Below are 17,402 nucleotides of genomic sequence, written 5' to 3'. Positions count from 1 at the left end.
AATATATAGATATAGATAAATAGATTTATGCATATTTATCCTATGGGATACAGGGTCCCATGAAGTGTAAATGATGACCTTAAAGACCTTAAGATTTGACAGAAAGTTATAGAATTTTAGAAATTTATAGAAAAAGACCATGAAATTGTAGATTTAGAGCTAGACTAGACCTCAGAACCACTTAGTTTAATTCCTTATTTTTCAAATAAGAAACTGAAGTCTAAGTAAGACAAGTGGGCCTCTAAGTAGCAGAACTAAGAAGTGAACTTGAGTCATCTGACTCCAAATCTAGTACATGGGCATTATACCATGCTGTTGGCATGCCCCCAGGTCAAGGAGAGAAATAAACTTCAAAGAATTCCCTTGTCCTCTCTTCTGAGTCTTCTATAGGGTACTGAGGAGAAACAGGAATGGGAATGGGATGGGAAAGAGTCCTAGCTCTAATAAAGAAGAAGAGGTGGACGGGGGCGGGGGGGATACAGCTGGGAAAACGTAATAAATCTGTGCCCAGGGTCAAGGGACAGAGCAACTTCCAATCAATCTACTAACAAGGAAAGTGGAATAAAAGCAGAAAATGTAATAGCTTGGTCACTCAATGATCTCTGAAAGGTGGTAGAAATTACAAGAGGTGCTTCAGAACTAGAAAAGGACAAATGATTTCCTGCTTTTCAAAAGAAGGAAAAGGTCAATGAGTTTGACAGCCATAACTGGCCAAACCCTAGAATACATTATTAAAATTAGTGAGCACCCAGGGAGGGAAGCAATGAACCAAGGGGTTTTGATAAGAACACAATCTGCCAGACTAATCTTATTACCTTTTTGTGAAGAGTTGCTAAAATGGTTATAGTATATAGTTTACCTAGCTTTCAGCCAAGTTTTTTTTACAGAAATCCCTCAAGTTCATTTTTGTGCATGATGAAGAAATGAAGGCTAGAGGATAATACAGTAGAGGGAATTCCGAAAAAAGAGCCAAAGTGTGCTCAGCTAGGGTTCAATTCAAAGTGGAAGAGGTCTCTAATGGAGTCCTACAGAGATTGAACTTTGAGTGTGGTTCAATTTTCTTTTTATCAATAGTTTAGAATAGATGAAGGCATAGATGGCACACTTATTGAGTTTACACATAAGATGAAGCAGAGGAGGATAGCTTATCACTTTGGTAAACAGAATCAGGATTAAAATGAATTTGACAGGTTAGGACAATAAACTGAGACTAATTCAATGAAATTTAATAAAGATGGATTGGATCTGAAGTCATACTTAGCTTCATAAAAGCACCTTTACAATAGTCCATAAGCATGTATTAATTGCCTGCTCAAAAGAGATTATATGTGTAAAAGCCCTTGGCAAGTGTCTAGCAGATAGTAGGAGCTTAATAAATGCTCATTTCCATCCTATAAGCCCTGGGGAATACAAAGAAAGGCAAAAGATGGTCTCTGTTCTCAAGGAGCTCACAGTCTAATAGCAGAGACAACATGCAAACAATTATGTGCAAACACGTTCTACATGGGATAAATTAAAGATAATCATCAGAACAAAGACATGAATATCAAGAGGGATTGGGAAAGGCTTCCTGTGGTAGTGATGAGGAGGAAACAGTTCAGAATGTGGGGAATGGCCAGTGAAAATACCTAATGTATAAATACTATATATGAAAACACAGTTAGACAACAGTGGAAGTGAAAAAAGAGCTACACTATAATATGGTAGCCCCTCAAAAGTTGGTACAATCTTAGGCTGCATTGAGAGGTATTCTTTGGTATCCTGCAAGTTTGGATTTTATTAGTTTGATTAAATTTAATTGACTCAGGGGGGGAGCCAAGATGGAGGCATAAAGGCAAGAATTCCCAGAAACTCATTCCCCAAAAAACTCCAAAAGCCATCAAATTATGACTCTAGCCAAAATTTAAAGGGGCAGAACACAGAAAGACCGAGTGATATAATTTCCCAGTCCAAGACAATTTAGAAGTTCTACAGAAAAGGTCTGTTTCACTGGAACTGGGGGTTTGGAAAAAGCTGTGCAGCCACAGAGCAGTATAGCTGGACTGAGTGCCGAGATCCCTGGGTGCACCTGGGTCCGTGGCGAGGGGTTTCCAGACCTCCTGGCCCAGGGATCACCAGGGACAGCTTGAAGGGGTGGTGAGAGAACTCTGACATACCAGAGTGAGTGCAGGCGAGCCCCAGCCTCAGAGCAGTCCTGCAGCAAGAACCTGCAGCAGGAATTGGGGAAGCCAGCCTGCACCTCCAGAGCACAGTCCACAGATGGTGAGGGGGTCGGGGGAGACTGCAAAGGTCTCTCTATTCTCCCTGAGGCAGGACTCAGCTGTTTGCCCACACTCAGATCCAGGTTACAATCTGGGGCTCCACAACATCACTATAGCACAGCAGGGATCTTCCTCACAACTCCAGGGCAGGGGGTGGTCATCCACATACCAAAGCATAGGCAAGAGAGCAGTCAAAGCCTCTCATAAGACCTTGTGTAGGTTGTCCCCAAAACTCCCCAAAGCCTTGGAAGTGCGGTAAATCAGTCATAGGCTGAGGAAATGAGCATATAAAAGAAAAAGAAGAATCTGACCATAGAAAATTACTTTGGTCCCATGGAAGATTCAGAAGATGACAAAATCAAAGCTTCTGTATCCAAAACCTCTAAGAGAAATAGAAAAATGGGCTTAGGCTATGGATGAGCTCAAAAGAGACTTTGAAAAACAAGGAAGGTAGAAGAAAAATTGGGAAGAGAAATGAGAGTGATGCAGATAAATCAAGAAAAACAAATCAGCAGCTTGGTGAAAGAAATACAAAAAAATACTGCAGAAAATAATATGTTAAAAACCAGTTTAGGCCAAATTGGGGGGAAAAAGGTAAGGAGAAATGAGTGAGCCTTCATTCTCATCAGAAATGAATCAGAGAGGAAATAACATAATAGGGTATAGGAAATACTTAATAGGGTATAGAAATCTATCTTACCCTAGAAAAATGAGAGGAAAAGATGGGGATGGGATAAGGGGGAATGGGGGGAGGGAAGGGGGGAACAGGTGATAGAAGAGAGGAACTATCATGGGAGAGGGTACTCAGATACAACACACTTTTGAACAGGGACAGGGTGAAAGGAGAGAGAATACAATAAATAAGAGTGGGAAGGAATAGAATGGAGGTACAGCTAGTGATAGCAACTGTAGGAAAAATATTGAAGCAACTTCTTTGGTAGACTCATGATAAAGAAAGCAACTCATCCCAGAGTCAGAGCCATTGGAATCTGAACACAGAATGAAGTATATTTTTTTCTCTCTCACTATTCTTGAGGTTTCTCATCTTTTTGGGGGGAAAGAGGGTTTATGTTTACTCTCACAACAAGATTATTGTAATAATAAAAAATAAACAAATTTAATTGACTCTACAGAGTTCTTTAAGCATAAAAAGTTAACATTTCATTTCTTCCTTTTGACTATTCTTTCAATTTTTTAAATTTTTATCTTATTAGCACTTCTGCTATTAAGGCAAATAGAATTGGTAACAATGGACAAATTCATTCCATACTTGAATTTCTTGGAAAGAGTTCTAATTTGTAATAGTAGTACTTTTTTTAGGTATTTAAATGGAAAGTTCATTTATTCCTATGTTTTCTGGTATTTTAATAGATATTTTAATAAATAGTGTATTTTATCAAAAAGTTTTTCTACTCCATTGAAATAATTATATGATGATGTTTGTTCATTTAGTTAATATGGTTAATTAGGTCATTGTTTATAATATTCCTAATACTAAGCCATTCCTGTATAAATCCAACCTGGTCATTAAGTATAATCTTTGTGATATGTTGTTTTAGCTTCTTTGCTAATATTTTATTTAACATTTTTTGCATCTGTGTTCAATAGGGATATTGGTCTATAGTTTTCCTTTTTCTGGTTTGACTCTCATTGATTTCTGTATCATGATCATTCTAGGAAGTAGTTGGAAATTTTTCACAAAAGTTACTACAAATGCATGCTTTTTGACCTAACTATATACCACTGGAGATCTTTACCCAAAAAAGATCAAAGAAAGAGGAATAGGTCCTAAATGTACAAAAATATTTATAGCAGTTCGTTTTTTGTGGTGGTAATAAAAACTATGGAAATGAAGGGGAGGCCACCAATCAAGAAGTTGTGGTATATGAATGTGATGGAATGATATTATTATATAAGAAATAAGGCAATATTTGACTTTTTTTAAAAAAAGATGTGAAAAGACCTATATGAACTGAAGAAGAGTGAAATGAACAGACCCAGAAATATAGACCATATTATAAAAACAAATGATTTTGAAGACTTTTTATAATCCAAAGAATGAAATGAGCAGATCCAGGAGAAGAATTTATACAATAACAAACACAGTAAAATAACATGTAAAACCAGACATCTTTGAAAGCTGTAAAAACTATGATCAAATACAATGACCACTCTTGCTTCCTAAAGTATTGGATGATTAAATATAGGGATATGTTTATGTGCATCTGTATGCATACCCACATTTTACATATATGTGAGTGTGTATGTCATATACATTAAATATAACCAATAATGGGATCTGTTTTGTTTGACTATGTATTTGTTATGAGAAATGTTTTTCTTTTATTCCCTAAAGAGGTAGAAAATAAGGTGGAGAAATAATAATTTCTTTAATTTTTTTATAATAGGTGAAGAGTACCATGGAAAATACACATAATGTTTTATGCACTTTCAGATAAGATCATAATATTATTAGTTTCACCTCATTATTTTATTTTGTTACAAGAACCCACTCATGGGGTAAGGTTGATCTGTAAATGCTTATAAAACAAAAACAAAACACATCAATAAAACTTTAATTTTAAAAAAATAATAAAACTAAAATCATGATTCTGAAAAGGGATACATGGGCTTCCCCAGACTACCAAAGGTGAATATGACAGAAACAAAGTAAACAATCTCTATACAAATCCTTAGTTTAAATGGTCTCTTTCATCTCTGATTCTGTATTACTATAAAGTATAAATCCTGTCCTAGCTGCAATCAAGGATTCAGAATCCCAGAATTCTGAGAGTTTACCATTTCATTGAGACAAGAAGACTAAAAAAAGTGAAGTGTTATTATTGTACCTAAAAATTATACACTTAAATTATTACATGCTAGAAGCATAAAAATAGCTAAGTGAGACTTGCTTCCTAGTAGAAGCAAGGTTTTGCCTGCTCTTGGGGAACACAGAGGATTTGGATACCCATGGGGGAGAACGAAAGGGAAATCTGATTGATTGAGAAGGAGACAACACATAAAGATATGGAGTTTTAGAATGAATATGGTATGTGTAAAAGCCTAGTCTAACTGGAGCAGAAAGTGGATGCTGGGAAGAGTGTGAGAAATCAGGCAGAGAGAGTAAAATGAGAACAGATCACTGAGGTCCTCAAAAGCTAACCAAGAGAATGTCAAGGGAATTAATGGGAAAAATGCAAAAGAAGATAGCCTAGCTGTACCAGATCTAAAATTGCATTATAAAGCATCAGTCATCAAAAACTGTTTGGTACAGGCTAAGAAACAGAGTGGTGGATCAGTGGAATAGATTAGGTACAAAAGAGGCAGTAGTAAATAACTATGGCAACCTACTATTTTATAAACTCAAAGATTCCAGTTTCTAGAATAAGAACTCACTCATTGATAAAAACTTCTGGGAAGAAAATATGGCAGAAATTAGACATAGACCAACATCTCACTCCCTGTGCCAAGATATGGGTACAGAATTTAGACATAAATGGGTACAGGATTTAGACATAAAAGGTGATATCATAAGCCAATTATAAGAACAAAGAATAGTTTACCTGTCGGATCTATGGGAAGAGTTTATGATCAAACAAGAGATAAAATGCAAAATGTTTAATTGTAGAGTCCCTTTCCTGGACTCATATGTTGAGTCCCCTTCCCTGGACTCTTATGTTGAGTGCCAGTTCTGGACTCCTTCAGTCTTCCCCAGGCAAGCATGGAGGGGCAGGAGACAAGGAAGACAAAGGAAACAAGTACTCCATTAAGATCCCCAAGTGCTCCATTTATTCACCAGAACACAAGTGCTTAAATATCCTTCCCAGACCTTAATCCACTCCCACTCCAGTGGCACTTAGTAAAGCAAGGTTCTGATGCTCAAAGGAACCAGGTGATGATAATTTACAGTATTCCCAGACACAATAGCCCCTAACATTTAATTTTGATAACGTCAAATTGAAATGTTTTTACACAAATAAAACCAATGCAACCAAGATTAAAAGGAAGGAAGGAAGTTGAGAAATAATATTTACAACTAGTTTTCTAACAAAGGACTCATTTCTAAAGTACATAGAGAACTGAGTCAAAATTATAATACAAGTTATTCCCCAATTGATAAATGGTCAAAGGATATGAAAAGGCAATGATGAAGATAAAGAAATTAAAACTTTCTATAGACATATGAAAAAATACTCTAAATCATTATTGATGAGAGAAAAGCAAATTAAAGCAACTCTGAAGAACCACTTGCATCTATCAGATTGTCCAATATGACTAAAGAGGAAAATGATCAATGTTGGAGGAGATGGAGGAAAATGGTACACTAATGCATTGTTGCTCTCCAACCTTTCTGGTGAACAATTTGGAACTATATCCAAAGGCAATAAAATTATGCATACCCTTTGATCCAGCAATACCACTACTAGGTCTGTATCCCAAACAAATCATGATAAAGCATAAAAAAAACCCACAAAAATATTCATGGTTGCATAGAATTAGAAACTGAGGGAATACCCATCAGTTGGGGAATGGCTGCACAAATTGTGGTGTATATCAATGTGATGGATCACTATTTTTCTATAAAAAATTATGAAGAATGGGACTTCATAAAAACCTGGAGAGACTTACATGAATGATAGTAATTAAAATAAGCAGAACCAGAAGATTATTCATGCTAACAACAGAATGGGGTGATAATCAACTATGATTGAATTATTTCAGCAGCACAATAATCAATGACAAGTCTAAAAAATATGTGATGGGGGTGACTTGGTGGCACAGTGGATAGAGCACTGGCCCTGGAGTCAGGAGTACCTGAGTTCAAATTCAGCCTCGGACACTTAATAATTACCTAGCTGTGCGGCCTTGGGACTTAACCTCATTTGCCTTGCAAAACCCCCCCAAAAAATGTGATGGAAAAATACCATCCATATCCAAAGAATGATCTATGGAGTTTAAATGCAAACCAAAGCCTACTATATTTAATTTTTTAAAAGTTGACTTAAGTATTGTGTTTTTTTCTCTCTAATGTTTTTTTTCCCATTTCAGTTCTTCTTTCACATCATAATTAATATGGATCTACGTTTAGCATGGTTATACTTGTAGAGTCTGTATTAGATTGCTTTCTGTCAGGGGAAAGGGGGGGAGGGAGAAAATGTAAAACTCAAAACCTTGCAAAAAATGATTGTTGAAAACTACTTTGCATGTAATTGGAAAATTAAATAAATAAAGTATTATTTCCTAAAAAAAAGAAAAGAAAAAGAAAAAGAAAGGCTTACCAAGGACTTTGAGCTTCACTTAGAATTCCATCCTAGGATTTTCAGCAGGAGAATAACAAAATGAGATCAGAAGACAGGGTTTGAATCTGGTGTGTCATTGTATGACCTAAGTCAAATGGCTTAACCTCTCTCTAGGCCTCAGTTACCTCTACTATAAAATGAAAGGAGCTAGGTTCAATCCAGTTCTAAAGTCTACAATCCCATGAATACTGTAGAAAACAAAGCTCATTGATTTGACAAACTTGTTTTTTCGCTTGTTCCTTGAGTATAGCCCAACAATAGATGATATCAAAACCCTGCAGTTTATTGATCTGGACCTAAATTTTAGGATTGAAAGATGGGAATGGAGGGTCAAATTAAGCAGAGGGGTCCTGAAAGTTCCAAGGGTCAGAGACTCAGAAAGGTTATCCTCAGTTACCCAAATGAAAGGACAATAGTCATTTAGATAATATCCTCCAACAATTCTCCTTTGGCTTTGGAAAACATTATGAGATTTTCTCTCAGAAGATTGCCTTCCTCATTACAGTTGACTTATCTGGCAGGAAGACAAATCTAAATTCCCTATGGATACACTGTCTGAGCAGTAAGAGGTTTTTTGGTGGGGGCTTTTTAAATCTTTTATTTAGCCCTCCAGTAAAGTCCTCCTCTAATGGCTCACTGGGATTCCCACACAGTATACACTCTAGTTGGTCTTTCCAAGTTTGAAAGGCTTTAAGTGTGGGTCTGGTGACCCATTGAGTATTATTTAAAAACTAGCCTAGCTAAGTATGGAGAGTCTCATCCCCAGGAGGTTGACAGCTGAGCAATAATTTTTAACCATAGAAATTGATAGAATGATCAACTAAGATACAGAGAGTCAGTGTGAAGAAGGGGAAGAGAATCAGAAAATTGTTTTTGGTCAGAGGACCGGAATTCAGATTCCCTCCTTGCCACTGACTTATGTGACCTCAGGTAAATCACTTCCCTCGGGGTCTCAAGTTCATCATGTATAAATTAATGGATTAAGCTAAATGACCTCTGAAGTTTTTCCATTTCTAGTCCTATGACCATTTGCAACAGATGAGAGGTGACCATGTAGGTTACTGGAAGGGAGAGTCACACAGAATCACAGTTTTTAAAGTAAAAAATAAACCTCAGAGAGCATCCAGTCTAACTGCCCCCCCCCCAGCTGAACCAGGATTCCTTCTAAACATGGCATCCATTATCAAGAAGTCTTTCCAGATTGGCACTATTTGGGTCTGATGGCCTTCAAGACCCCAGGGCTATCTCCAGGCCAAGATAAGACACTGGAGAAAAGTTTTAGGGCATTTCACCTTTTTTTGTATCCTGGACCTTTTGGGGAGTCTGGTGAAGCCTATGACCCCTTTCTGAAAATGTTTTTAAATGCATAAAATAAAATACCTACCCTTGCAAAGGAGACCAATTTTATTGAATTATTTATCAAAATATTTTTAAAAACAGATTCATAGACCTCATGTTAAAAAACCTTTTAAGGGGAATCTTGGGTCTATACCTCTCACAAAGTTGGCCATGTTACTAGCCTCTCTGTTAATAGAAATGCTGATAAGCCTAATTTGAGTGAGGAATTTCTACCCTCTAGTACTGTCCTAAAGCTGAAAAGTTTGAACTCTTTCCTCAGAGTCCTACTTCTGAAAGGTAAACCACCTGGACCAAAGGACAGGGAGGCAAAATTTTCCCAAAGGGCAAACAATGTTTCTGCCTCTTCTATGATATAATGAAGGGATAGACACTGTCAGGGAACTCCATGGTTTTGGGGGGGCCAGGATATGGTTTCATTTTGAGGCATAAATCATAATGGGTGAAATGGGTGAAATTGGGTGAAATGGTGCTTGAATTCTCTATGTACATGGGGTGTGAATATGCCTTGAAGGAAAGGCTTAGAGTGTCAACTTAATGGCCAGTCACCAGTCTTACAAGTTAAAACTACTCTTTGAGTTGGTTTGATCCCTTTGTCCAAACCCTGAAACCAAGTCAATAAACCCACAAAAGGTATGGCTCTCTATGTTTTTGTCTTGCCATTTGTTGCTGGGAGGTTGCCAAGGCTTGAAACTATCCAAACTGGCTCCAAGGACCAGGCCCTCCATGGGGAAATCACAGTTCTGACATCAAGAGAATTCCAACTGTTCCGTAGCTAAGGAGGTAAGTGCAAAGGGTCAAGATCATCACAAATATGAACTAGTTAACTTTACTAGGGAGAGAGGCAGCAGAGTGGTGTAGAAAGAGCCCTAAAGGCAGGAGATATGAGTTCAAATCCCAGCCCTGACACTTAGCCAGAGGCATTTCAGTCCTACTCACTGAGCTAAGATTTCCTTCTCTATAAAATAGAAATAATATTTACATGATGTACCTCACAGGGTTATTGTGAGGAGAGCACTTTACAAACCTTAGAGCCCTGTAAACATATGCAACCATTCTGGAAAAGCTATTTGCAATGATATAAAGTGATGAAAATGTTCGTTCCTTTTGATCCAGAGATACCACTGTTAGGTATATTCTCCAAGGAGGTCAATGATTAAAAAGAAAGGTTCCTATATACACCAAAATATTTATAGCAACATTCTTTGTAGTAGTGATGAATTGGAAACAATTTAGGTACCCATCAATTGAGGAGTGATTTAACAAATTTTGGTACATGAAAAGAATATTATTGCATTGTAAGAAATGCTTACTTCAGAGAAGCAGTCTATATAAGAAGACCTATACTGACTGATGCAGAGTGAAAATAACAGGACCAAGAAAACAAAATACACAATGACTAGAACAATGTAAATAGAAATAACTAGAAAAAATACTTAAAATTGAAGACAGTGAAATTACAATGGCCAAGCTTGGTACCAAAGAAGAGGTAGAAGAAAATATTAATATTTAATTCTTTTACAGAGTCAAGGGACTCTAGTTGTACAACACAGAATATATCATCAGACTTTTTTTGATGTATGGATTAGTTTTATCTGATGGTTTTCCTCCTTTTTGTTCTTTCTTATAAGAGCTGGCTCTGAGGGGAATAAGGGAAGATACACTAGGAAACATGGGCGACATGAGAACAAAAGCTGTCCATAAAAATGTATCTTTAAAACCGGTCAATGTGATTTGTAATTGTTTTCTTGTTCCAGAATGCATCTCTATTCCCAACACCTTCATAATTGTAATTATTGGTTATACATTAAGCTCAGGACCTGCTGATTCCCACAATCGAAAAGGGGTAGCTAGGTGACACAGTGAGTGCTGGCCCTGGAGTCAGAAGGACTTGAGTTCAAATCTGAACTCAAACACTTAATAATTGCTTAGCTGTGTGACCTTGGGCAAGTCACTCTTAACCCTATTGCCTTAAATAAAAATTTAGAAATTTTTAAAAAAGAAAACTCTCTGTGCCAAGTTGGATGTATATAGCATTATCTTTAGGATAGCATATGAAAGGGCAGTTAGATGGAGTAGTGAATATAGCACCCTCCAAGGAGTCAGGAGGACCTAAGTTCAGATCCAGCCTCATAAACTTAATAATTGCCTGGCTGTGTGACCTTGGGCAAGTCACTTAATCCCATTGCTTTAAATAAATAAAAAACATTTTAAAGATGTTAAAAATATGGAATACATTCAAAATAAAAGCAAAGAAATTAGATGAGAGGTGGTGAAAAACTGCTAACTGGTAGTATCAGGAAAAACCTCTTGTAGAAGGTAGATTTGGGGTTAAGCCCTAAAGGGCACTGGGGTGAGGTGGTATTACAGGCTAGAGTTGGGATTTAGCTAAGGATGGAATGAAGTAACCAGAATGAGAAGTCTCTGAGGTAGGTTCCAGAACAGTTAAAAGTTTTGATGCCATTAACATGGCATAGTGTGTTGCTCAGTCCAAAGTGGGATGGAGGATTGAAAAGGTCCTCTTAAGCTAGCTTGCTTTCTTATCCATTTTTTACCTTTCCTGTTTCATGAGATATTTGCCAGACAAGCATATGGCCTGCACCTGTTCCTCCTGATTTTCTCCACCAGGACTGATGCTGTAGATACATCTCCAAGGTGCTGGCAGGAGCCCACTGGCTATTTGTCCAACAAGACATTTGGCTAGAACCAAGTCCAAGCAGTGAAGAGACAGGAGGTTGTGCCAACTGTTGTCTTGGAACTGGGATGCTGAGAAACGTCAGAAAAGCTATCTCTCTCTTTCTCTCTCTCTCTCCAAGATATAATAGATGGGTAATTGAAAACATGGAAGGTAGCAGCAAAGGGCATTCCTCATAAAGATCAGAGGTAGCTGGCTAGTTAGTCAAGCAGAAGGCACACCTGGGGGCTAGCCACGGTCAAGCAAAGGGCACACCTGGGAAATAGCAGGCTAGGTACAAAAAAAGTTTCCATTCCTTCTACTCCTGGGGGGGGGGGGTTTCTATGGCACCATTAACTTTCTGGAATTGCCACGGTTCTTGATCAAAATCTATCTTTAAAAAACACTCCAAGATTTTTGGCTCCAGGAGAACATGGGTTGTTTCTGGAATAAACTCTCACATGGGAGAGTTGGAAGGCAGCTCAGAGGTTCATGGTTCTAGCACTAGAAGGGACCTTAAAGGTTGTTGAGTTCAATCCCCTCATTTTATAGAAGAGTAAACTGAGACCCATCATAGTTAAATTCAGATTATAGGATTGTTTTATTAAAATAACCTTTATTTTTAAGTAAATTTTTGACCAAGGCAACTGAAAAATTGTGTTCCTTCCAGAGACATCCCATTATCACTATTGTAGATAGCCTATTTCACCAAGAAAAGCCTGGTTGAAGATGAAATCTAATTCATGGTGAGCTTAGCTTCCTATATGATACGCTTAAAGACCTTGATGTAGAATGGAGTAAAGGAAACAGAATATTTACAGAGTTGCTAGGGATATCTTAATGACTGTATCCTTGTTCCCCTAGATCTCTTTGACAATTATATAGGCAGCTGTAAAGGAAGACGGAATTGATTGTTACAAGGCCCTAATACTTGAAGATATTAAATTGAATTATGTTCAAGAGCCCAAACCCCTGGCATAGCAGTGGTGCTATGGGAGGCTGGGATGGTAGTAATGTATGACTATCAGACAGGATCAAAATATAAAGCAACAGAGATGGCACCTATAAAGTGATCTCACCGAAATAGTTACTGTTAGAAAAAGGTCAGTAAAAACAGAGAGGTAAGAAACAAACGATTAGGAGAATGGCAGGCAGGGGGATTACAATTCTTGGCTTGTAATATTTTTATTGAATTCTAGAGAATTATGAAGTAATTCTACATTTTAAACAGATGAAATAAAATTATGATTGTCTTTATTGTCTGTTTTACTTAAAAATCCAGTGCCTTTTCAAAAAGGGGGGTCATGAATTATAATTTCTATTGAAAATAGGTCGTGGGGGTGGCTAGGTGGCGCAGTGGATAGAGCACTGGCCCTGGAGTCAGGAGTACCTGGATTCAAATCCAGTCTCAAACACTTGATAATTACCTAGATGTGCAGCCTTGGGAAAGCCACTTAACCCCATTTACCTTGCAAAAAAACTTAAAAAAAAAGGCTGGTGGTCCCAGATCAAACAAATCAGTGGATAGAAATCCCTAATTGGGCAAAAAACCAAAATTAGTGTAAATAGGAAGTGCCTGGAAGAAAGTATGGTCCATGAAGGCTACTAGAATCCTAACTATTCTTGAAGAACTGAACTGCAATGGGTTTTCAGAAAAACAAAGACCAGGTCTCTTCCAAAACACAATGCAGCAGCAGGTCCTACCAATCAGAACACTAGGTACCTACACTTGCTGCTTCCTATGCCTTTCCTCTGGCTCTCTGGCTTCCAGTCTCATCCTCATTCAGCTGAAACTACCTTCTCCAGTTGCTGTTCGTCTCTAAATTGCCAAATCTAACAGCCTGGTGCCCCTATGTACTCTAGCACCTCTAGAAACCCCTTTTCTAGATCTTATCTCCTTCAAGTACATTTTCAGCTCCAGGACAGCATGGGTTATTTCTGGAATAAACTCACATGGGAGAGTCAGAAGGCAGCTCAGAGGTCATAGGCTCATGGTTCTAGAGCTGGAATGTTTTCCATCCTTCTCATTGTGGTTGTTGTCTTTTGTTCTTGAAGACCAATCAGTGGCATTTTGATTCTTTTGTCACCTTCTCCTACTCCTGGAGATTCTCTCCTTCCTGGAAACTCTCCTTTTCTTTTCTTTTCCCCTGGGGACATTGCTCTCTCCCTGGTCTCCTCTACTTGTCTGCTCACTCTTCAGTATCTTTTACCGGATCTTTGTGTCACAGCCGCCAGTGTCTCCCAAGAGTTCTATCCAAAACCTTTTTTTTTTAATCCTCTCTCAATGATCTCATCAAGTAACATGGGTTCAATTATTACCTTGAGATGGATGATTCTCAGATCCATAAACATAGCCCTGGTCTCTTTCTTGAACTCCAGTCTCACATTACTAACTCCCTATCAGACTTTTTTTTTTACTTTTTGCAAGGCGAAGTGGTTTGCCCAAGGCCACACATCTAGGTAATTATTAAGTGTCTGAGGTCAGCTTTGAAGTCAGGTACTCTTGACTCCAGGACCGGTGCTCTATCTACTGTGCCACCTAGCCACCCCTCTATCAGACACTTTCAACTAGATAAAAATGAAACTCATCTTTGCCTAAAACTCCATACTTCTCCTTGAACTTCTCTGTTACCACTGAGGGTAACACTATCCTTGTGGTTACACAGGTTTCTAGCGTCAACTTCTCATTCACATTGACTAGGTATTTACCAGCTGCCAAATCTTGTCATTTCTCCATAAGAGCTCTGATATATCCCCTTCTCTCCATTTACACAGCCACCACTGGAAATTAAACCTTTATCACCTCTCACCCCAAGCTGTTGTTTTAAGGACATCCCCACTCCAGTTTCTCCACCCAGCAGCCAAAGTGATCTTCCTAAAGTGTACATCTAGCCATGTAACAACTCTTCTCCTCCCCAACTACAATGGCTTTGTACCTCCAGAACAATATAAGACTGGAGTTGCTCCTCACACACAACCCTCCATCCTTTACCTCCAAGCCTTTTCACTGGCTGTCCCCCATGCCTAGAATGCTCTCCTTCCTTACCTGTCTCCTGAGTTTCATCAAGTCCCAGATAAAATCCCACCTTTTACAGGTACTCAATACTTAATTCCAATGTCTTCTGTTCATTATATTTAATCACTATATATTTATGCATATTTGTTTGTCCCCCCCCCCCATTGGATTATGAATTAGAGGACAGGGACTGTCTTTTGCCTTATTTTACATCCCCACTGCATAGCATGGTGCTGGACAGCATGTTAACAAATGTTTATTGCTGACCTATCCATTCTGTTCTACCTTTTGAAGTCACCTGACCTGGGGGACTCATCCTAGAAATCCCCCAAGTGTCAGGAGTTTTAGGGAATATTTTAAGCTGAAGTGGGGAAAATAGGCCCTTACAGTCCCAAATTCAGATATTATTTTACTCCCCTCCATAAGCTGGCCATTATTACTTCCAGATCTTTCGAGAGCCACACTCAAAGGTCTTTTTGGTAAACTTCCTAAGGAGGACAGAAGTTCCTAAGTCTTAAGCCTCATCCCATCATTTGTCTTGTCAGCTATATCTGCATGGTCAAGAGCAGCAGGAAGGGAAAAGAGACTGGAAGTTCCCAATTTCCCATTCAAATTTCACCAGTTGATTAGTTCATGCCTATAAGATGCCATGCTAGGGGAAGTATGTGGCTTAAAGCCTAATGTTACTACTCTGATTGGACTGTACCCAAAAGGCAAGATCTAATTCTAATGCCAGCTGGTCAGAGAGCACAAGTAGAGTAGTATGCCCATCTCTTTGTATTTAACTCTGTCTCTTACTGACATTTATTGAAGAGTTGGTTGCAAAGAGAGCACGCCGTTATGGTAGAATATGGTTTGTACTGCTCATTTTAGCCACCTAAAAAGGGACAAGTCTGTCCTCATTCAGGGTCTCTGCCTGATTTAAATGGCTTTGTAAATGTCTTCTATCAGATGCCTAAATCAATGGAATTCTGAGGTCAAGAGAAGCCTCATACTGACTCATCAGACTATATTCTCCCCAACCATTATTCTAATGCCTTATCAAATTGTTCTTCACCCTGCCCAGTTCCTTGATGGTAAAAGGATTTCTACCTCCAACCTCTCTGTGAAAGAAGTCACCCCTGAGGGGCAATAACAGGTAGATCCAAGGTTCTCTCACAACTTCACTCCCATTCCCATTCTCTTCTCTAATTAGCCGATATCGGTTCAGTGAGGCCTTTGGATCAAAAACCATACTTCTCATCCAAGAGTTGGTTCTTGACCCCACTCAGTATAACCTCTTTTACTTGGGCTGTTTCTAAGACAATGAGCTGTTACTCTTTTTTTCAGAACAGGGCATCCATGGAAGTCTACTTTCATTTTCCTTGTGCTAGTGATACAGATTTTCTAGAGTCAGCAGTAATAGACAGGAAATGCTATCCCTGGTGGTACTTCAGTTCCTATCTCCTTAAACAACCAGCAGACTAAATCCGCTGGATCACTAGGGGTCCCCTCTCTGACCAACAGAGACCCCTAAATATATTAGGGTCCCAAACTTCTTTATCAGGCTACCCAACCAACTCCCTTCCCTCTGCACACTCTCCTGTCCCCAGGCCAACTATGAAGTTAGCCACAGAGTCATTCCAGAACAATCCTTTCTGCCACACCAAATGTTCAGAGGTTCGGGCCAGTTCAGGGGTTAAAACTCAGGACTAGAACAAAATGAGGCACTCATAGACATTCAATAGTAAAGAAAACATATTTAATAAGGATTTAGCATTGGTTCAGTAGCTCCTCTTTGCCATGATGGTATGTATACCTGGTCAGAATGGTAAGTTACCTTGCAGGGCAGTGAGAAGGTTATCCAGCCTGAGTTCCAAATACTCATTTTTTTCAGTCATTTTCAGTTGTGTCCAATTTTCTGTGATTCCATTTGGGGTTTTCTTGGCAAAGATACTGGAGTGGTTTGCCATCTCCTTCTTCAGTTCACCTTACAGAGGAGAAAACTGAGGCAAACAGGGTTTAGTAATTTGCCCGGCGTCACACAGCTACTAAGTGTCTGAAACCAGATTTGAACTAAGTTCTCCACTGCATCACCTAGCTATTCTCATATATTCATATCCTGAGCTTTTATGCCTTAGGCAACTGAAAACTAACAAGTGATTTGAGCCTCCTCTGAACCAAATGGGTCTGAAGGACACTTACATCACCTAGATGACAGACATCCTGTTCTTCTTGGATCATGCCCTGGTTCCCAATCAGATGTATGGCAAGTGTTCTTACCATAGTCTCTTCATGCCTCTATCATCCTGTACTATTATTATTCCTAGAAATCCTCCAGAGGACCTCCCTAATATGTTGTAGGTTTTTTCTTGTTCTTTTAGTATCTCAGGGGAACCAATGTACCACTCAAGCTGTTGCCTCATTCTTGCTACACGATCAGCCCATTTCCTTTTCCCACAGTTCCTATTCATCTTGTTCATTCTGAGCGTGAAGAGGTAAGAACCAGATGCAAGATATATTGACTTTGTCACCATAGTCAAGAGAGGATCTCTCCTGTGCCCATGTATACATCTGATCTGAGAAAACAGGCATAGCTAACCAAATAGTAAAACCTTCAGCCTACATCCCTATATCCCTTATGCACACAGAGAGGAGTCTGATTGACGCTCCATTTGGGCAAGTTTGTTATTTCAGTCAAATACTAGTGTATGCCCTTGAAAAGAAGTTACCACAGGGACAACTAATAGGAAGTGGCAAGTACAACAAGAAAAACAGAATATCTAGAAACTGTATTGGTACAGGAGACTAAAATA

Source organism: Macrotis lagotis, chromosome 5 (assembly GCF_037893015.1).
Source record: "Macrotis lagotis isolate mMagLag1 chromosome 5, bilby.v1.9.chrom.fasta, whole genome shotgun sequence".
Classification (NCBI taxonomy): Eukaryota; Metazoa; Chordata; class Mammalia; order Peramelemorphia; family Peramelidae; genus Macrotis; species Macrotis lagotis.
The sequence above is the reverse complement of the archived record's forward strand: the minus strand, read 5'-3'. Positions refer to the sequence as shown.